This window comes from Ovis canadensis, chromosome 10, assembly GCF_042477335.2.
Source record: "Ovis canadensis isolate MfBH-ARS-UI-01 breed Bighorn chromosome 10, ARS-UI_OviCan_v2, whole genome shotgun sequence".
NCBI lineage: Eukaryota > Metazoa > Chordata > Mammalia > Artiodactyla > Bovidae > Ovis > Ovis canadensis.
Window position 1 is genome coordinate 5237479 of NC_091254.1, and position 22572 is coordinate 5260050.

Sequence of the window (22572 nt, forward strand, 5' to 3'; positions counted from 1 at the left end):
GGGCTCCCCTGGATGTGTGCGGGACACCACGTGCTTCCTCTCGAGTGCAGATGGGTATGTCGGGGAACTCCTTGAGTTGCAGCAAGGGTGTGAAGGACCCTTTGGATGTTCCAGTGGTTAGATGTGAATGGCCTCGAGAAGCCTCAGCGGAAATGGGCCTCATCTCGCCTGGAGGGCAAAACCTCCTGGATTTTCTCGAGTTGCGGCAGGTGCTCTCGACTTACGACGGGGACCTCAGGGATCCCCTCTGGTGGCCTCAGGAAAGGCCTGTCCCCATGCGAGTTCCTCGGGGGCCTCTCGGGATTCCTCTCCCGTCGATGCCGGGGCCTAAGACCTTGTGTGGAGTCGGGGCCGGAACCTGAGGATTCCTCTCCAATGCTGACATGGATGTTGGGGTACTTCTGGAGTCTCCCCAGGGGAGTCAGTCCTCGTCTCGAATGCGGGCATGCACTTTCGCTTTCCTCCAGAGCGGTAGCAGCAGTGTCACGCAGTCCGCCGCGTGTATCAAAGGATCTATGATTTTCCCTCCAGTCTTTCCCACGAGGCTTTCCCACGAGGCTTTCCCACAGGGCTGTCCCACGTGCACACGTGGTGGGAGTCGATCCTCGGCTTGAACGTCAAGGCAGTGCAGGGAAAACAGGTTCCTCTGGAATGGACTGACACATCTGGGGGACTCTTGGAATGGTGTCACGACCCTGGAGTTCCTCTCGCCTTTCCTGTGGAGAGCGCCTCCTCTTGAGATGCGACGGTAACGCCGGGAATTCTTTCCCTACGAAACAGGGAAAGGATCCCTCATCTCGAGCTAGGAGGCGGAAACGGGGCCCCCCTGGATGTGTGCGGGACCCCACGTGCTTCCTCTCGAGTGGAGACGGGTATGTCGGGGAACTTCTTGAGTTGCAGCAATGGTGTGAAGGACCCTTTGGAAGGTCCAGTGGTTAGATGTGATTGGCCTCGAGAAGCCTCAGCGGAAATGGGCCTCATCTCGCCTGGAGGGCAAAACCTCCTGGATTTTCTCGAGTTGCGGCAGGTGCTCTCGAGTTACGATGGGGAACTCAGGGAACCGCTCTGGTGGCCTCAGGAAAAGCCAGTCCCCATGCGAGTTCCTCGGGGGCGTCTCGGGATTCCTCTCCCGGCGATGCCGGGGCCTAAGACCTTGTGTGGAGTCGGGGCCGGAACCTGAGGATTCCTCTCCAGTGCTGACATGGATCTTGGGGTACTTCTGGAGTCTCCCCAGGGGAGTCAGTCCTCGTCTCGAATGCGGGCATGCACTTGCGCTTTCCTCCAGAGCGGTAGCAGCAGTGTCACGCAGTCCGCCGCGTGGATCAAAGGATCAATGGTTTTCCCTCGAGTCTTTCCCACGAGGCTTTCCCACGAGGCTTTCCCACAGGGCTGTCCCACGTGCACACGTGGTGGGAGTCGATCCTCGGCTTGAACGTCAAGGCAGTGCAGGGAAAACAGGTTCCTCTGGAATGGACTGACACATCTGGGGGACTCTTGGAATGGTGGCACGACCCTGGAGTTCCTCTCGCCTTTCCTGTGGAGAGCGCCTCCTCTTGAGATGCGACGGGAACGCCGGGAAATCTTTCCCTACGAAACAGGGAAAGGATCCCTCATCTCGAGCTAGGAGGCGGAAACGGGGCTCCCCTGGATGTGTGCGGGACACCACATGCTTCCTCTCGAGTGGAGACGGGTATGTCGGGGAACTTCTTGAGTTGCAGCAAGGGTGTGAAGGACCCTTTGGAAATTCCAGAGCTTAGACGTGATTGGCCTGGGGAAGCCTAACCGGAAATGGGCCTCATCTCGCCTGGAGGGCAAAACCTCCTGGATTTTCTCGAGTTGCGGCAGGTGCTCTCGACTTACGACGGGGACCTCAGGGACCCGCTCTGGTGGCCTCAGGACAGGCCAGTCCCCATGCGAGTTCCTCGGGGGCGTCTCGGAATTCCTCTCCAGCCGATTCCGGGGCCTAAGACCTTGTGTGGAGTCGGGGCCGGAACATGAGGATTCCTCTCCAGTGCTGACATGGATCTTGGGGTACTTCTGGAGTCTCCCCAGGGGAGTCAGTCCTCGTCTCCAATGCGGGCATGCACTTGCGCTTTCCTCCAGAGCGGTAGCAGCAGTGTCACGCAGTCCGCCGCGTGGATCAAAGGATCTAGGGTTTTCCCTCAAGTCTTTCCCACGAGGCTTTCCCACGAGGCTTTCCCACAGGGCTGTCCCACGTGCACACGTGGTGGGAGTCGATCCTCCGCTTGAACGTCAAGGCAGTGCAGGGAAAACAGGTTCCTCTGGAATGGACTGACACATCTGGGGGACTCTTGGAATGGTGGCACGACCCTGGAGTTCCTCTCGCCTTTCCTGTGGAGAGCGCCTCCTCTTGAGATGCGACGGGAACGCCGGGAATTCTTTCCCTACGAAACAGGGAAAGGATCCCTCATCTCGAGCTAGGCGGCGGAAACGGGGCTCCCCGGGATGTGTGCGGGACCCTCGTGCTTCCTCTCAAGGGGAGACGGGTATGTCGGGGAACTACTTGAGTTGCAGCAAGGGTGTGAAGGACCCTTTGGAAATTCCAGTGTTTAGATGTGATTAGCCTCGAGAAGCCTCAGCGGAAATGGGCCTCATCTCGCCGGAGGGCAAAACTTCCTGGATTTTCTCGAGTTGCTGCAGGTGCTCTCGACTTACGACGGGGACCTCGGGGACCCGCTCTGGTGGCCTCAGGAAAGGCCAGTCCCCATGGGAGTTCCTCGGGGGCCTCTCGGGATTCCTCTCCCGTCGATGCCGGGGCCTAAGACCTTGTGTGGAGTCGGGGCCGGAACCTGAGGTTTCCTCTCCAGTGCTGACATGGATCTTGGGGTACTTCTGGAGTCTCCCCAGGGGAGTCAGTCCTAGTCTCGAATGCGGGCATGCACTTGCGCTTTCCTCCAGAGCGGTAGCAGCAGTGTCACGCAGTCCGCCGCGTGGATCAAAGGATCTATGGTTTTCCCTCGAGTCTTTCCCACGAGGCTTTCCCACGAGGCTTTCCCACAGGGCTGTCCCACGTGCACACGTGGTGGGAGTCGATCCTCGGCTTGAACGTCAAGGCAGTGCAGGGAAAACAGGTTCCTCTGGAATGGACTGACACATCTGGGGGACTCTTGGAATGGTGGCACGACCCTGGAGTTCCTCTCGCCTTTCCTGTGGAGAGCGCCTCCTCTTGAGATGCGACGGGAACGCCGGGAATTCTTTCCCTAAGAAACAGGGAAAGGATCCCTCATCTCGAGCTAGGAGGCGGAAACGGGGCTCCCCTGGATGTGTGCGGGACCCTGGTGCTTCCTCTCGAGTGGAGACGGGTATGTCGGGGAACTTCTTGAGTTGCAGCAAGGGTGTGAAGGACCCTTTGGAAGTTCCAGTGGTTAGATGTGATTAGCCTCCAGAAGCCTCAGCGGAAATGGGCCTCATCTCGCCTGGAGGGCAAAACCTCCTGGATTTTCTCGAGTTGCGGTAGGTGCTCTCGACTTACGACGGGGACCTCAGGGACCCGCTCTGGTGGCCTCAGGAAAGGCCAGTCCACATGCGAGTTCCTCGGGGGCCTCTCGGGATTCCTCTCCCGGCGATGCCGGGGCCTAAGACCTTGTGTGGAGTCGGGGCCGGAACCTGAGGATTCCTCTCCAGTGCTGACATGGATCTTGGGGTACTTCTGGAGTCTCACCAGGGGAGTCAGTCCTCGTCTCGAATGCGGTCATGCACTTGCGCTTTCCTCCAGAGCGGTAGCAGCAATGTCACCCAGTCCGCCGCGTGGATCAAAGGATCTATGGTTTTCCCTCGAGTCTTTCCCACGAGGCTTTCCCACGAGGCTTTCCCACAGGGCTGTCCCACGTGCACACGTGGTGGGAGTCGATCCTCGGCTTGAACGTCAAGGCAGTGCATGGAAAACAGGGTCCTCTGGAATGGACTGACACATCTGGGGGACTCTTGGAATTGTGGCACGACCCTGGAGTTCCTCTCTCCTTTCCTGTGTAGAGCGCCTCCTCTTGTGATGGGACGGGAACGCCGGGAATTCTTTCCCTAAGAAACAGGGAAAGGATCCCTCATCTCGAGCTAGGAGGCGGAAACGGGGCTCCCCTGGATGTGTGCGGGACCCTCGTGCTTCCTCTCGAGTGGAGACGGGTATGTCGGGGAACTTCTGGACTTGCAGCAAGGGTGTGAAGGACCCTTTGGAAGTTCCAGTGGTTAGATGTGATTAGCCTCGAGAAGCCTCAGCAGAAATGGGCCTCATCTCGCCTGGAGGGCAAAACCTCCTGGATTTTCTCGAGTTGCGGCAGGTGCTCTCGACTTACGACGGGGACCTCGGGGACCCGCTCTGGTGGCCTCAGGAAAGGCCAGTCCCCATGCGAGTTCCTCGGGGGCCTCTCGGGATTCCTCTCCGGTCGATGCCGGGGCCTAAGACCTTGTGTGGAGTCGGGGCCGGAACCTGAGGATTCCTCTCCAGTGCTGACATGGATCTTGGGGTACTTCTGGAGTCTCCCCAGGGGAGTCAGTCCTCGTCTCGAATGCGGGCATGCACTTGCGCTTTCCTCCAGAGCGGTAGCAGCAGTGTCACGCAGTCCGCCACGTGGATCAAAGGATCTATGGTTTTCTCTCGAGACTTTCCCACGAGGCTTTCCCACGAGGCTTTCCCACAGGGCTGTCCCACGTGCACACGGGGTGGGAGTCGATCCTCGGCATGAAGGTCAAGGCAGTGCAGGGAAAAGAGGTTCCTCTGGAATGGACTGACACATCTGGGGGACTCTTGGAATTGTGGCACGACCCTGGAGTTCCTCTCGCCTTTACTGTGGAGAGTGCCTTCTCTTGAGATGCGACGGGAACGCCGGGAATTCTTTCCTACGAAACAGGGAAAGGATCCCTCATCTCGAGCTAGGAGGCGGAAACGGGGCTCCCCTGGATGTGTGCGGGACCCCACGTGTTTCCCCTCGTGTGGAGACGGGTATGTCGCGGAACTGCTTGAGTTGCAGCAAGGGTGTGAAGGACCCTTTGGAAGTTCCAGTGGTTAGACCTGATTAGCCTCGAGAAGCCTCAGCGGAAATGGGCCTCATCTCGCCTGGAGGCAAAACCTCCTGGATTTTCTCGAGTTGCGGCAGGTGCTCTCGACTTACGACGGGGACCTCAGGGACCCGCTCTGGTGGCCTCAGGAAAGGCCAGTCCCCATGCGAGTTCCTCGGGGTCCTCTCGGGATTCCTCTCCCGTCGATGCCGGGGCCTAAGACCTTGTGTGGAGTCGGGGCCGGAACCTGAGGATTCCTCTCCAGTGCTGACATGGATCTTGGGGTACTTCTGGAGTCTCCCCAGGGGAGTCAGTCCTCGTCTCGAATGCGGGCATGCACTTCCGCTTTCCTCCAGAGCGGTAGCAGCAGTGTCACGCAGTCCGCCGCGTGAATCAAAGGATCTATGGTTTTCCCTCGAGTCTTTCCCACGAGGCTTTCCCACGAGGCTTTCCCACAGGGCTGTCCCACGTGCACAGGTGGTGGGAGTCGATCCTCGGCTTGAACGTCAAGGCAGTGCAGGGAAAACAGGTTCCTCTGGAATGGACTGACACATCTGGGGGTCTCTTGGAATGGTGGCACGACCCTTGAGTTCCTCTCGCCTTTCATGTGCAGAGCGCCTCCTCTTGAGATGCGACGGGAACGCCGGGAATTTTTTCCCTACGAAACAGGGAAAGGATCCCTCATCTCGAGCTAGGAGGCGGAAAAGGGGCTCCCGTGGATTTGTGCGGGACCCACGTGTTTCCCCTCGAGTGGAGACCGGTATGTCGCGGAACTGCTTGAGTTGCAGCAAGTGTGTGAAAGACCCTTTAAAGTTCCAGTGGTTAGATGTGATTGGCCTCGAGAAGCCTCAGCGGAAATGGGCCTCATCTCGCCTGGAGGGCAAAACCTCCTGGATTTTCTCGAGTAGCGGCAGATGCTCTCGACTTACGACGGGGACCTCGGGGACCCGCTCTGGTGGCCTCAGGAAAGGCCAGTCCCCATGCGAGTTCCTCGGGGGCCTCTCGGGATTCCTCTCCCGTCGATGCCGGGGCCTAAGACCTTGTATGGAGTCGGGGCCGGAACCTGAGGATTCCTCTCCAGTGCTGACATGGATCTTGGGGTACTTCTGGAGTCTCCCCAGGGGAGTCAGTCCTCGTCTCGACTGCGGGCATGCACTTGCGCTTTCCTCCAGAGCGGTAGCAGCAGTGTCACGCAGTCCGCCGCATGGATCAAAGGATCTATGGTTTTCCCTCGAGTCTTTCCCACGAGGCTTTCCCACGAGGCTTACCCACAGGGCTGTACCCCATGCACACGTGGTGGGACTCGATCCTCGGCTTGAACGTCAAGGCAGTGCCAGGAAAACAGGGTCCTCTGGAATGGACTGACACATCTGGGGGTCTCTTGGAATGGTGGCACGACCCTGGAGTTCCTCTCGCCTTTCCTGTGGAGAGCGCCTCCTCTTGAGATGCGACGGGAACGCCGGGAATTCTTTCCCTTCGAAACAGGGAAAGGATCCCTCATCTAGAGCTAGGAGGCGGAAACGGGGCTCCCCTGGATGTGTGCGGGACCGCACGTGCTTCCGCTCGAGTGGAGACGGATATGTCGCGGAACTGCTTGAGTTGCAGCAAGAGTGTGAAGGACCCTTTGGAAGTTCCAGTGGTTAGATGTGATTGGCCTCGAGAAGCCTCAGCGGAAATGGGCCTCATGTCGCCTGGAGGGCAAAACCTCCTGGATATTCTCGAGTTGCGGCAGGTGCTCTCGACTTACGACGGGGACCTCAGGGACCCGCTCTGGTGGCCTCAGGAAAGGCCAGTCCCCATGCGAGTTCCTCGGGGGCCTCTCGGGATTCCTCTCCCGTCGATGCCGGGGCCTAAACCTTGTGTGGAGTCGGGGCCGGAACCTGAGGATTCCTCTCCAGTGCTGACATGGATCTTGGGGTACTTCTGGAGTCTCCCCAGGGGAGTCAGTCCTCGTCTCGAATGCGGGCATGCACTTGCGCTTTCCTCCAGAGCGGTAGCAGCAGTGTCACGCAGTCCGCCGCGTGGATCAAAGGATCTATGGTTTTCCCTCTTGTCTTTCCCACGAGGCTTTCCCACGAGGCTTACCCACAGGGCTGTACCACATGCACACGTGGTGGGACTCGATCCTCGGCTTGAACGTCAAGGCAGGGCCGGGAAAACAGGTTCCTCTGGAATGGACTGACACAGCTGGGGGACTCTTGGAATGGTGGCACGACCCTGGAGTTCCTCTCGCCTTTCCTGTGGAGAGTGCCTCCTCTTGAGATGCGACGGGAACGCCGGGAATTCTTTCCCTACGAAACAGGGAAAGGATCCCTCATCTCGAGCTAGGAGGCAGAAACGGGGCTCCCCTGGATGTGTGCGGGACCCCACGTGCTTCCTCTCGAGTGGAGACGGGTATGTCGTGGAACTTCTTGAGTTGCAGCAAGGGTGTGAAGGACCCTTTGGAAGTTCCAGTGGTTAGACGTGATTGGCCTCGAGAAGCCTCAGCAGAAATGGGCCTCATCTCGCCTGGAGGGCAAAGCCTCTTGGATTTTTCCGAGTTGGGGCAGGTGTTCTCGACTTCCGACGGGACCACAGGGACCCGCTCTGGTGACCTTACGAAAGGCCAGTCCCCATGCGAGTTCCTCGGGGGCCTCTCGGGATTCCTCTCCCGTCGATGCCGGGGCCTAAGACCTTGTGTGGAGTCGGGGCCGGAAACTGAAGATTCCTCTCGAGTGCTGACATGGATCTTGGGGTACTTCTGGAGTCTCCCCAGGGGAGTCAGTCCTCGTCTCGAATGCGGGCATGCACTTGCGCTTTCCTCCAGAGCGGTAGCAGCAGTGTCACGCAATCCGTCGCGTGGATCAAAGGATCTATGGTTTTCCCTCGAGTCTTTCCCACGAGGCATTCCCACGAGGCTTACACACAGGGCTGTACCACATGCACACGTGGTGGGACTCGATCCTCGGCTTGAACGTCAAGGCAGGGACGGGAAAACAGGTTCCTCTGGAATGGACTGACACATCTGGGGGTCTCTTGGAATGGTGGCACGACCCTTGAGTTCCTCTCGCCTTTCCTGTGCAGAGCGCCTCCTCTTGAGATGCGACGGGAACGCCGGGAATTCTTTCCCTACGAAACAGGGAAAGGATCCCTCATCTCGAGCTAGGAGGCGGAAAATGGGCTCCCGTGGATGTGTGCGGGACCCCACGTGTTTCCCCTCCAGTGGAGACCGGTTTGTAGCGGAACTGCTTGAGTTGCAGCAAGTGTGTGAAGGACCCTTTGGAAGTTCCAGTTGTTAGATGTGATTGGCCTCGAGAAACCTCAGCGGAAATAGGCCTCATCTCGCCTGGAGGGCAAAACCTCCTGGATTTTCTCGAGTTGAGGCAGGTGCTCTCGACTTACGACGGGGACCTCAGGGAACCGCTCTGGTGGCCTCAGGAAAGGCCAGTCCCCATGCGAGTTCCTCGGGGGCCTCTCGGGATTCCTCTCCCGTCGATGCTGGGGCCTAAGACCTTGTATGGAGTCGGGGCCGGAACCTGAGGATTCCTCTCCAGTGCTGACATGGATCTTGGGGTACTTCTGGAGTCTCCCCAGGGGAGTCAGTCCTCGTCTCGAATGCGGGCATGCACTTGCGCTTTCCTCCAGAGCGGTAGCAGCAGTGTCACGCAGTCCGCCGCATGGATCAAAGGATCTATGGTTTTCCCTCGAGTCTTTCCCACGAGGCTTTCCCACGAGGCTTTCCCACAGGGCTGTCCCACGTGCACACGTGGTGGGAGTCGATCCTCGGCTTGAACGTCAAGGCAGTGCAGGGAAAACAGGTTCCTCTGGAATGGACTGACACATCTGGGGGACTCTTGGAATGGTGGCACGACCCTGGAGTTCCTCCCGCCTTTCCTGTGGAGCGCGCCTCCTCTTGAGATGCGACGGGAACGCCGGGAATCTTTCCCTACGAAACAGGGAAAGGATCCCTCATCTCGAGTTAGGAGGCGGAAACGGGTCTCCCCTGGATGTGTGCGGGACCCCACGTGCTTCCTCTCGAGTGGAGACGGGTATGTCGGGGAACATCTTGAGTTGCAGCAAGGGTGTGAAGGACCCTTTGGAAGTTCCAGTGGTTAGACGTGATTGGCCTCGAGAAGCCTCAGCGGAAATGGGCCTCATCTCGCCTGGAGGGCAAAACCTCCTGGATTTTCTCGAGTTGCGGCAGGTGCTCTCGACTTACGATGGGGACCTCAGGGACCCGCTCTGGTGGCCTCAGGAAAGGCCAGTCTCCATGCGAGTTCCTCGGAGGCCTCTGGGGATTCCTCTCCCGTCGATGCCGGGGACTAAAACCTTGTGTGGAGTCGGGGCCGGAACCTGAGGATTCCTCTCCAGTGCTGACATGGATCTTGGAGTAATTCTGGAGTCTCCCCAGGGGAGTCAGTCCTCGTCTCGAATGCGGGCATGCACTTGCGCTTTCCTCCAGAGCGGTAGCAGCAGTGTCACGCAGTCCGCCGCGTGGATCAAAGGATCTATGGTTTTCCCTCGAGTCTTTCCCACGAGGCTTTCTCACGAGGCTTTCCCACAGGGCTGTCCCACGTGCACAGGTGGTGGGACTCGATCCTCGGCTTGAACGTCAAGGCAGTGCAGGGAAAACAGGTTCCTCTGGAATGGACTGACACAGCTGGGGGACTCTTGCAATGGTAGCACGACCCTGGAGTTCCTCTCGCCTTTCCTGTGGAGAGCGCCTCCTCTTGAGATGCGACGGGAACGCCGGGAATTCTTTCCCTACGAAACAGGGAAAGGATCCCTCATCTCGAACTAGGAGGCGGAAACGCGGCTCCCCTGGATGTGTGCGGGACCCCACGTGCTTCCTCTCCAGTGGAGACGGGTACGTCGCGGAACTGCTTGAGTTGCAGCAAGCGTGTGAAGGACCCTTTGGAAGTTCCAGTGGTTAGATGTGATTGGCCTCGAGAAGCCTCAGCGGAAATGGGCCTCATCTCGCCTGGAGGGCAAAACCTCCTGGATTTTTTCGAGTTGCGGCAGGTGCTCTCGACTTACGACGGGGACCTCAGGGAACCGCTCTGGTGGCCTCAGGAAAGGCCAGTCCCCATGCGAGTTCCTCGGGGGCCTCTCGGGATTCCTCTCCCGTCGATGCCGGGGCCTAAACCTTGTGTGGAGTCGGGGCCGGAACCTGAGGATTCCTCTCCAGTGCTGACATGGATCTTGGGGTACTTCTGGAGTCTCCCCAGGGGAGTCAGTCCTCGTCTCGAATGCGGGCATGCACTTGCGCTTTCCTCCAGAGCGGTAGCAGCAGTGTCACGCAGTCCGCCGCGTGGATCAAAGGATCTATGGTTTTCCCTCGAGTCTTTCCCACGAGGCTTTCCCACGAGGCTTTCCCACAGGGCTGTCCCACGTGCACACGTGGTGGGAGTCGATCCTCGGCTTGAACGTCAAGGCAGTGCAGGGAAAACAGGTTCCTCTGGAATGGACTGACACATCTGGGGGACTCTTGGAATGGTGGCACGACCCTGGAGTTCCTCTCGCCTTTCCTGTGGAGAGCGGCTCCTCTTGAGATGCGACGGGAACGCCGGGAATTCTTTCCCTACGAAACAGGGAAAGGATCCCTCATCTCGAGGTAGGAGGCGGAAACGGGGCTCCCCTGGATGTGTGCGGGACCCACGTGCTTCCTCTCGAGTGGAGACGGGTATGTCGGGGAACTTCTTGAGTTGCAGCAAGGGTGTGAAGGACCCTTTGGAAGTTCCAGTGGTTAGACGTGATTAGCCTCGAGAAGCCTCAGCGGAAATGGGCCTCATCTCGCCTGGAGGGCAAAACCTCCTGGATTTTCTCGAGTTGCGGCAGGTGCTCTCGACTTAGGACGGGGACCTCAGGGACCCGCTCTGGTGGCCTCAGGAAAGGCCAGTCCCCATGCGAGTTCCTCGGGGGCCTCTCGGGATTCCTCTCCCGTCGATGCCGGGGCCTAAGACCTTGTGTGGAGTCGGGGCCGGAACCTGAGGATTCCTCTCCAGTGCTGACATGGATCTTGGGGTACTTCTGGAGTCTCCCCAGGGGAGTCAGTCCTCGTCTCGAATGCGGGCATGCACTTGCGCTTTCCTCCAGAGCGGTAGCAGCAGTGTCACGCAGTCCGCCGCGTGGATCAAAGGATCTATGGTTTTCCCTCGAGTCTTTCCCACGAGGCTTTCCCACGAGGCTTTCCCAAAGGGCTGTCCCACGTGCACACGTGGTGGGAGTCGATCCTCGGCTTGAACGTCAAGGCAGTGCAGGGAAAGCAGGTTCCTCTGGAATGGACTGACACATCTGGGGGACTCTTGGAATGGTGGCACGACCCTGGAGTTCCTCTCGCCTTTCCTGTGGAGAGCGCCTCCTCTTGAAATGCGACGGGAACGCCGGGAATTCTTTCCCTACGAAACAGTGAAAGGATCACTCATCTCGAGCTAGGAGGCGGAAACGGGGCTCCCCTGGATGTGTGCGGGACACCACGTGCTTCCTCTCGAGTGGAGACGGGTATGTCGGGGAACTTATTGAGTTGCAGCAAGGGTGTGAAGGACCCTTTGGAAGTTCCAGTGGTTAGATGTGATTGGCCTCGAGAAGCCTCAGCGGAAATGGGCCTCATCTCGCCTGGAGGGCAAAACCTCCTGGATTTTCTCGAGTTGCGGCAGGTGCTCTCGACTTACGACGGGGACCTCAGGGACCCGCTCTGGTGGCCTCAGGAAAGGCCAGTCCCCATGCGAGTTCCTCGGGGGCCTCTCGGGATTCCTCTCCCGTCGATGCCGGGGCCTAAGACCTTGTGTGGAGTCGGGGCCGGAACCTGAGGATTCCTCTCCAGTGCTGACATGGATCTTGGGGTACTTCTGGAGTCTCCCCAGGGGAGTCAGTCCTCGTCTCAAATGCGGGCATGCACTTGTGCTTTCCTCCAGAGCGGTAGCAGCAGCGTCACGCAGTCCGCCGCGTGGATCAAAGGATCTATGGTTTTCCCTCGAGTCTTTCCCACGAGGCTTTCCCACGAGGCTTTCCCACAGGGCTGTCCCACGTGCACACGTGGTGGGAGTCGATCCTCGGCTTGAACGTCAAGGCAGTGCAGGGAAAACAGGTTCCTCTGGAATGGACTGACACATCTGGGGGACTCTTGGAATGGTGTCACGACCCTGGAGTTCCTCTCGCCTTTCCTGTGGAGAGCGCCTCCTCTTGAGATGCGACGGGCACGCCGGGTATTCTGTCCCTACGAAACAGGGAAAGGATCCCTCATCTCGAGCTAGGAGGCGGAAACGGGGCTCCCCTGGATGTGTGCGGGACCCACGTGCTTCCTCTCGAGTGGAGACGGGTATGTCGGGGAACTTCTGGAGTTGCAGCAAGGGTGTGAAGGACCCTTTGGAAGTTCCAGTGGTTAGACGTGATTAGCCTCGAGAAGCCTCAGCGGAAATGGGCCTCATCTCGCCTGGATGGTAAAACCTCCTGGATTTTCTCGAGTTGCCGCAGGTGCTCTCGACTTACGACGGGGACCTCAGGGACCCGGTCTGGTGGCCTCAGGAAAGGCCAGTCCCCATGCGAGTTCCTCGGGGGCCTCTCGGGATTCCTCTCCCGTCGATGCTGGGGCCTAAGACCTTGTGTGGAGTCGGGGCCGGAACCTGAGGATTCCTCTCCAGTGCTGACATGGATCTTGGGATACTTCTGGAGTCTCCCCAGGATAGTCAGTCCTCGTCTCGATTGCGGGCATGCACTTGCGCTTTCCTCCAGAGCGGTAGCAGCAGTGTCACGCAGTCCGCCGCGTGGATCAAAGGATCTATGGTTTTCCCTCGAGTCTTTCCCACGAGGCTTTCCCGCGAGGCTTTCCCACAGGGCTGTCCCACGTGCACACGTGGTGGGAGTCGATCCTCGGCTTGAACGTCAAGGCAGTGCAGGGAAAGCAGGTTCCTCTGGAATGGACTGACACATCTGGGGGACTCTTGGAATGGTGTCACGACCCTGGAGTTCCTCTCGCCTTTCCTGTGGAGAGCGCCTCCTCTTGAGATGCAACGGGAACGCCGGGAATTCTTTCATTACGAAACAGGGAAAGGATCCCTCATCTCGAGCTAGGAGGCGGAAACGGGGCTCCCCTGGATGTGTGCGGGACCCACGTGCTTCCTCTCGAGTGGAGACGGGTATGTCGGGGAACTTCTTGAGTTGCAGCAAGGGTGTGAAGGACCCTTTGGAAGTTCCAGTGGTCAGACGTGATTAGCCTCGAGAAGCCTCAGCGGAAATGGGCCTCATCTCGCCTGGAGGGCAAAACCTCCTGGATTTTCTCGAGTTGCGGCAGGTGCTCTCGACTTACTACGGGGACCTCAGGGACCCGCTCTGGTGGCCTCAGGAAATGCCAGTCCCCATGCGAGTTCCTCGGGGGCCTCTCGGGATTCCTCTCCCGTCGATGCCGGGGCCTAAGACCTTGTGTGGAGTCGGAGCCGGAACCTGAGGATTCCTCTCCAGTGCTGACATGGATCTTGGGGTACTTCTGGAGTCTCCCCAGGGGAGTCAGTCCTCGTCTCTAATGCGGGCATGCACTTGCGCTTTCCTCCAGAGCGGTAGCAGCAGTGTCACGCAGTCCGCCGCGTGGATCAAAGGATCTATGGTTTTCCCTCGAGTCTTTCCCACGAGGCTTTCTCACGAGGCTTTCCCACAGGGCTGTCCCACGTGCACACGTGGTGGGAGTCGATCCTCGGCTTGAACGTCAAGGCAGTGCAGGGAAAACAGGTTCCTCTGGAATGGACTGACACATCTGGGGGACTCTTGGAATGGTGGCACGACCCTGGAGTTCCTCTCGCCTTTCCTGTGGAGAGCGCCTCCTCTTGAGATGCGACGGGAACGCCGGGAATTCTTTCCCTACGAAACAGGGAAAGGATCCCTCATCTCGAGCTAGGAGGCGGAAACGGGGCTCCCCTGGATGTGTGCGGGACCCACGTGCTTCCTCTCCAGTGGAGATGGGTATGTCGGGGAACTTCTTGAGTTGCAGCAAGGGTGTGAAGGACCCTTTGGAAGTTCCAGTGGTTAGACGTGATTAGCCTCGAGAAGCCTCAGCGGAAATGGGCCTCATCTCGCCTGGAGGGCAAAACCTCCTGGATTTTCTCGAGTTGCGGCAGGTGCTCTCGACTTACGACGGGGACTTCAGGGACCCGCTCTGGTGGCCTAAGGAAAGGCCAGTCCCCATGCGAGTTCCTCGGGGGCCTCTCGGGATTCCTCTCGCGTCGATGCCGGGGCCTAAGACCTTGTGTGGAGTCGGGGCCGGAACCTGAGGATTCCTCTCCAGTGCTGACATGGATCTTGGGGTACTTCTGGAGTCTCCCCAGGATAGTCAGTCCTCGTCTCGAATGCGAGCATGCACTTGCGCTTTCCTCCAGAGCGGTAGCAGCAGTGTCACGCAGTCCGCCGCGTGGATCAAAGGATCTATGGTTTTCCCTCGAGTCTTTCCCACGAGGCTTTCCCACGAGGCTTTCCCACAGGGCTGTCCCACGATCACACGTGGTGGGAGTCGATCCTCGGCTTGAACGTCTAGGCCGTGCAGGGAAAACAGGTTCCTCTGGAATGGACTGACACATCTGGGGGACTCTTGGAATGGTGGCATGACCCTGGAGTTCCTCTCGCCTTTCCTGTGGAGAGCGCCTCCTCTTGAGATGCGACGGGAATGCCGGGAATTCTTTCCCTAAGAAACAGGGAAAGGATCCCTCATCTCGAGCTAGGAGGCGGAAACGGGGCTCCCCTGGATGTGTGCGGGACCCCACGTGCTTCCTCTCGAGTGCAGACGGTTATGTCGGGGAACTTCTTGAGTTGCAGCAATGGTGTGAGGGACCCTATTGGAAGTTCCAGTGGTTAGATGTGATTGGCCTCGAGAAGCCTCAGCGGAAATGGGCATCATCGCGCCTGAAGGGCAAAACCTCCTGGATTTTCTCGAGTTGCGGCAGGTGCTCTCGACTTACGACGAGGACATCAGGGAACCGCTCTGGTGGCCTCAGGAAAGGCCAGTCCCCATGCGAGTTCCTCGGGGGCGTCTCGTGATTCCTCTCCCGTCGATGCCGGGGCCTAAGACCTTGTGTGGAGTCGGGGCCGGAACCTGAGGATTCCTCTCCAGTGCTGACATGGATCTTTTGGTACTTCTGGAGTCTCCCCAGGGGAGTCAGTTCTCGTCTCCAATGCGGGCATGCACTTGCGCTTTTCTCCAGAGCGGTAGCAGCAGTGTCATGCAGTCCGCCGCGTGGATCAAAGGATCTATGGTTTTCCCGCGAGTCTTTCCCACGAGGCTTTCCCACGAGGCTTTCCCACAGGCCTGTCCCACGTGCACACGTGGTGGGAGTCGATCCTCGGCTTGAACGTCAAGGCAGTGCAGGGAAAACAGGTTCCTCTGGAATGGACTGACACATCTGGGGGACTCTTGGAATGGTGGCACGACCCTGGAGTTCCTCTCGCCTTTCCTGTTGAGAGCGCCTCCTCTTGAGATGCGACGGGAACGCCGGGAATTCTTTCCCTACGAAACAGGGAAAGGATCCCTCATCTCGAGCTAGGAGGCGGAAACGGGGCTCCGCTGGATGTGTGCGGGACCCACGTGCTTCCTCTCGAGTGGAGACGGGTATGTCGGGGAACTTCTTGAGTTGCAGCAAGGGTGTGAAGGACCCTTTGGAAGTTCCAGTGGTTAGACGTGATTAGCCTCGAGAAGCCTCGGCGGAAATGGGCCTCATCTCGCCTGGAGGGCAAAACCTCCTGGATTTTCTCGAGTTGCGGCAGGTGCTCTCGACTTCCGACGGGGACCTCAGGGACCCGCTCTGGTGGCCTAAGGAAAGGCCAGTCCCCATCCGAGTTCCTCGGGGGCCTCTCGGGATTCCTCTCGCGTCGATGCCGGGGCCTAAGACCTTGTGTGGAGTCGGGGCCGGAACCTGAGGATTCCTCTCCAGTGCTGACATGGATCTTGGGGTACTTCTGGAGTCTCCCCAGGATAGTCAGTCCTCGTCTCGAATGCGAGCATGCACTTGCGCTTTCCTCCAGAGCGGTAGCAGCAGTGTCACGCAGTCCGCCGCGTGGATCAAAGGATCTATGGTTTTCCCTCGAGTCTTTCCCACGAGGCTTTCCCACGAGGCTTTCCCACAGGGCTGTCCCACGATCACACGTGGTGGGAGTCGATCCTCGGCTTGAACGTCAAGGCCGTGCAGGGAAAACAGGTTCCTCTGGAATGGACTGACACATCTGGGGGACTCTTGGAATGGTGGCATGACCCTGGAGTTCCTCTCGCCTTTCCTGTGGAGAGCGCCTCCTCTTGAGATGCGACGGGAACGCCGGGAATTCTTTCCCTAAGAAACAGGGAAAGGATCCCTCATCTCGAGCTAGGAGGCGGAAACGGGGCTCCCCTGGATGTGTGCGGGACCCCACGTGCTTCCTCTCGAGTGCAGACGGTTATGTCGGGGAACTTCTTGAGTTGCAGCAATGGTGTGAGGGACCCTATTGGAAGTTCCAGTGGTTAGATGTGATTGGCCTTGAGAAGCCTCAGCGGAAATGGGCATCATCGCGCCTGGAGGGCAAAACCTCCTGGATTTTCTCGAGTTGCGGCAGGTGCTCTCGACTTACGACGAGGACATCAGGGAACCGCTCTGGTGGCCTCAGGAAAGGCCAGTCCCCATGCGAGTTCCTCGGGGGCGTCTCGTGATTCCTCTCCCGTCGATGCCGGGGCCTAAGACCTTGTGTGGAGTCGGGGCCGGAACCTGAGGATTCCTCTCCAGTGCTGACATGGATCTTGGGGTACTTCTGGAGTCTCCCCAGGGGAGTCAGTTCTCGTCTCCAATGCGGGCATGCACTTGCGCTTTTCTCCAGAGCGGTAGCAGCAGTGTCATGCAGTCCGCCGCGTGGATCAAAGGATCTATGGTTTTCCCTCGAGTCTTTCCCACGAGGCTTTCCCACGAGGCTTTCCCACAGGGCTGTCCCACGTGCACACGTGGTGGGAGTCGATCCTCGGCTTGAACGTCAAGGCAGTGCAGGGAAAACAGGTTCCTCTGGAATGGACTGACACATCTGGGGGACTCTTGGAATGGTGGCACGACCCTGGAGTTCCTCTCGCCTTTCCTGTGGAGAGCGCCTCCTCTTGAGATGCGACGGGAACGCCGGGAATTCTTTCCCTACGAAACAGGGAAAGGATCCCTCATCTCGAGCTAGGTGGCGGAAACGGGGCTCCGCTGGATGTGTGCGGGACCCACGTGCTTCCTCTCGAGTGGAGACGTGTATGTCGGGGAACTTCTTGAGTTGCAGCAAGGGTGTGAAGGACCCTTTGGAAGTTCCAGTGGTTAGACTTGATTGGCCTCGAGAAGCCTCAGCGGAAATGGGCCTCATCTCGCCTGGAGGGCAAAACCTCCTGGATTTTCTCGAGTTGCGGCAGGTGCTCTCGACTTATGACGGGGACCTCAGGGACCCGCTCTGGTGGCCTCAGGAAAGGCCAGTCCCCATGCGAGTTCCTCGGGGGCCTCTCGGGATTCCTCTCCCATCGATGCCGGGGCCTAAGACCTTGTGTGGAGTCGGGGCCAGAACCTGAGGATTCCTCTCCAGTGCTGACATGGATCTTGGGGTACGTCTGGAGTCTCCCCAGGGGAGTCAGTCCTCGTCTCGAATGCGGGCATGCACTTGCGCTTTCCTCCAGAGCGGTAGCAGCAGTGTCACGCAGTCCGCCGCGTGGATCAAAGGATCTATGGTTTTCCCTCGAGTCTTTCCCACGAGGCTTTCCCACGAGGCTTTCCCACAGGGCTGTCCCACGTGCACACGTGGTGGGAGTCGATCCTCGGCTTGAACGTCAAGGCAGTGCAGGGAAAACAGGTTCCTCTGGAATGGACTGACACATCTGGGGGACTCTTGGAATGGTGGCACGACCCTGGAGTTCCTCTCGCCTTTCCTGTTGAGAGCGCCTCCTCTTGAGATGCGACGGGAACGCCGGGAATTCTTTCCCTTCGAAACAGGGAAAGGATCCCTCATCTCGAGCTAGGTGGCGGAAACGGGGCTCCGCTGGATGTGTGCGGGACCCACGTGCTTCCTCTCGAGTGGAGACGGGTATGTCGGGGAACTTCTTGAGTTGCAGCAAGGGTGTGAAGGACCCTTTGGAAGTTCCAGTGGTTAGACGTGATTAGCCTCGAGAAGCCTCAGCGGAAATGGGCCTCATCTCGCCTGGAGGGCAAAACCTCCTGGATTTTCTCGAGTTGCGGCAGGTGCTCTCGACTTACGACGGGGACCTCAGGGACCCGCTCTGGTGGCCTCAGGAAAGGCCAGTCCCCATGCGAATTCCTCGGGGGCCTCTCGGGATTCCTCTCCCGTCGATGCCGGGGCCTAAGACCTTGTGTGGAGTCGGGGCCGGAACCTGAGGATTCCTCTCCAGTGCTGACATGGATCTTGGGGTACTTCTGGAGTCTCCCCAGGGGAGTCAGTCCTCGTCTCGAATGCGGGCATGCATTGCGCTTTCCTCCAGAGCGGTAGCAGCAGTGTCACGCAGTCCGCCGCGTGGATCAAAGGATCTATGGTTTTCCCTCGAGTCTTTCCCACGAGGCTTTCCCACGAGGCTTTCCCACAGGGCTGTTCCACGTGCACACGTGGTGGGTGTCGATCCTCGGCTTGAACGTCAAGGCAGTGCAGGGAAAACAGGTTCCTCTGGAATGGACTGACACATCTGGCAGACTCTTGGAATGGTGGCATAACCCTGGAGTTCCTCTCGCCTTTCCAGTGTAGAGCGCCTCCTCTTGAGATGCGACAGGAACGCCGGGAATTCTTTCCCTACGAAACAGGGAAAGGATCCCTCATCTCGAGCTAGGAGGCGGAAACGGGGCTCTCCTGGATGTGTGTGGGACCCCACGTGCTTCCTCTCGAGTGGAGACGGGTATGTCGGGGAACTTCTTGAGTTGCAGCAAGGGTGTGAAGGACCCTTTGGAAGTTCCAGTGGTTAGATGTGATTGGCCTCGAGAAGCCTCAGCGGAAATGGGCCTCATCTCGCCTGGAGGGCAAAACCTCCTGGATTTTCTCGAGTTGCGGCAGGTGCTCTCGACTTACGACGGGGACCTCAGGGACCCGCTCTGGTGGCCTCAGGAAAGGCCAGTCCCCATGCGAGTTCCTCGGGGGCCTCTCGGGATTCCTCTCCCGTCGATGCCGGGGCCTAAGACCTTGTGTGGAGTCGGGGCCGGAACCTGAGGATTCCTCTCCAGTGCTGACATGGATCTTGGGGTACTTCTGGAGTCTCCCCAGGGGAGTCAGTCCTCGACTCGAATGCGCGCATGCACTTGCGCTTTCCTCCAGAGCGGTAGCAGCAGTGTCACGCAGTCCGCCGCGTGGATCAAAGGATCTATGTTTTTCCCTCGAGTCTTTCCCACGAGGCTTTCCCACGAGGCTTTCCCACAGGGCTGTCCCACGTGCACACGTGGTGGGAGTCGATCCTCGGCTTGAACGTCAAGGCAATGCAGGGAAAACAGGTTCCTCTGGAATGGACTGACACATCTGGGGGACTCTTGGAATGGTGGCACGACCCTGGAGTTCCTCTCGCCTTTCCTGTGGAGAGCGCCTCCTCTTGAGATGCGACGGGAACGCCGGGAATTCTTTCCCAACGAAACAGGGAAAGGATCCCTCATCTCGAGCTAGGAGGCGGAAACGGGGCTCCCCTGGATGTGTGCGGGACCCCACGTGCGTCCTCTCGAGCGGAGACGGGTATGTCGGGGAACTTCTTGAGTTGCAGCAAGGGTGTGAAGGACCCTTGGGAAGTTCCAGTGGTTAGACGTGATTGGCCTCGAGAAGCCTCAGCGGAAATGGGCTTCATCTCGCCTGGAGGGCAAAACCTCCTGGATTTTCCCGAGTTGCGGCAGGTGCTCTCGACTTACGACGGGGACCTCAGGGACCCGCTCTGGTGGCCTCAGGAAAGGCCAGTCCCCATGCGAGTTCCTCGGGGGCCTCTCGGGATTCCTCTCCCGTCGATGCCGGGGCCTAAGACCTTGTGTGGAGTCGGGGCCGGAACCTGAGGATTCCTCTCCAGTGCTGACATGGATCTTGGGGTACTTCTGGAGTCTCCCCAGGGGAGTCAGTCCTCGTCTCGAATGCGGGCATGCACTTGCGCTTTCCTCCAGAGCGGTAGCAGCAGTGTCACGCAGTCCGCCGCGTGGATCAAAGGATCTATGGTTTTCCCTCGAGTCTTTCCCACGAGGCTTTCCCACGAGGCTTTCCCACAGGGCTGTCCCACGTGCACACGTGGTGGGAGTCGATCCTCGGCTTGAACGTCAAGGCAGTGCAGGGAAAACAGGTTCCTCTGGAATGGACTGACACATCTGGGGGACTCTTGGAATGGTGGCACGACCCTGGAGTTCCTCTCACCTTTCCTGTGGAGAGCGCCTCCTCTTGAGATGCGACGGGAACGCCGGGAATTCTTTCCCTACGAAACAGGGAAAGGATCCCTCATCTCGAGCTAGGAGGCGGAAACGGGGCTCCCCTGGATGTGTGCGGGACCCACGTGCTTCCTCTCGAGTGGAGACGGGTATGTCGGGGAACTTCTTGAGTTGCAGCAAGGGTGTGAAGGACCCTTTGGAAGTTCCAGTGTTTAGACGTGATTAGCCTCGAGAAGCCTCAGCGGAAATGGGCCTCATCTCGCCTGGAGGGCAAAACCTCCTGGATTTTCTCGAGTTGCGGCAGGTGCTTTCGACTTACGACGGGGACCTCAGGGATCCGCTCTGGTGGCCTCAGGAAAGGCCAGTCCCCATTCGAGTTCCTCGGGGGCCTCTCGGGATTCCTCTTCCGTCGATGCCGGGGCCTAAGACCTTGTGTGGAGTCGGGGCCGGAACCTGAGGATTCCTCTCATGTACTGACATGGATCTTGGGGTACTTCTGGAGTCTCCCCAGGGGAGTCAGTCCTCGTCTCGAATGCGGGCATGCACTTGCGCTTTCCTCCAGAGCGGTAGCAGCAGTGTCACGCAGTCCGCCGCGTGGATCAAAGGATGTTTGTTTTTCCCTCGAGTCGTTCCCACGACGCTTTCCCACGAGGCTTTCCCACAGGGCTGTCCCACGTGCACACGTGGTGGGAGTCGATCCTCGGCTTGAACGTCAAGGCAGTGCAGGGAAAACAGGTTCCTCTGGAATGGACTGACACATCTGGGGGACTTTTGGAATGGTGGCATGACCCTGGAGTTCCTCTCGCCTTTCCTGTGGAGAGCGCCTCCTCTTGAGATGCGACGGGAACGCCGGGAATTCTTTCCCTACGAAACAGGGAAAGGATCCCTCATCTTGAGCTAGGAGGCGGAAACGGGGCTCCCCTGGATGTGTGCGGGACCCCACGTGCTTCCTCTCGAGTGCAGACGGGTATGTCGGGGAACTTCTTGAGTTGCAGCAAGGGTGTGAAGGACCCTTTGGAAGTTCCAGTGGTTAGATGTGATTGGCCTCGAGAAGCCTCAGCGGAAATGGGCCTCATCTCGCCTGGAGGGCAAAACCTCCTGGATTATCTCGAGTTGCAGCAGGTGCTCTCGACTTACGACGGGGACCTCAGGGACCCGCTCTGGTGGCCTCAGGAAAGGCCAGTCCCCATGCGAGTTCCTCGGGGGCCTCTCGGGATTCCTCTCCCATCGATGCCGGGTCCTAAGACCTTGTGTGGAGTCGGGGCCGGAACCTGAGGATTCCTCTCCAGTGCTGACATGGTACTTGCGGTACTTCTGGAGTCTCCCCAGGGGAGTCAGTCCTCTTCTCGAATGCGTGCATGCACTTGCGCTTTCCTCCAGAGCGGTAGCAGCAGTGTCACGCAGTCCGCCGCGTGGATCAAAGGATCTATGGTTTTCCCTCGAGTCTTTCCCACGAGGCTTTCCCACGAGGCTTTCCCACAGGGCTGTCCCACGTGCACACGTTGTGGGAGTAGATCCTCGGCTTGAACGTCAAGGCAGTGCAGGGAAAACAGGTTCCTCTGGAATGGACTGACACATCTGGGGGACTCTTGGAATGGTGGCACGACCCTGGAGTTCCTCTCGCCTTTCCTGTGGAGAGCGCCTCCTCTTGAGATGCGACGGGAACGCCGGGAATTCTTTCCCTACGAAACAGGGAAAGGATCCCTCATCTCGAGCTAGGAGGCGGAAACGGGGCTCCCCTGGATGTGTGCGGGACCCACGTGCTTCCTCTCGAGTGGAGACGGGTATGTCGGGGAACTTCTTGAGTTGCAGCAAGGGTGTGAAGGACCCTTTGGAAGTTCCAGTGGTTAGACGTGATTAGCCTCGAGAAGCCTCAGCGGAAATGGGCCTCATCTCGCCTGGAGGGCAAAACCTCCTGGATTTTCTCGAGTTGCGGCAGGTGCTCTCGACTTACGACGGGGACCTCAGGGACCCGCTCTGGTGGCCTCAGGAAAGGCCAGTCCCCATGCGAGTTCCTCGGGGGCCTCTGGGGATTCCTCTCCCGTCGATGCCGGGGCCTAAGACCTTGTGTGGAGTCGGGGCCGGAACCTGAGGATTCCTCTCCAGTGCTGACATGGATCTTGGGGTACTTCTGGAGTCTCCCCAGGGGAGTCAGTCCTCGTCTCGTATGCGGGCATGCACTTGCGCTTTCCTCCAGAGCGGTAGCAGCTGTGTCACGCAGTCCGCCGCGTGGATC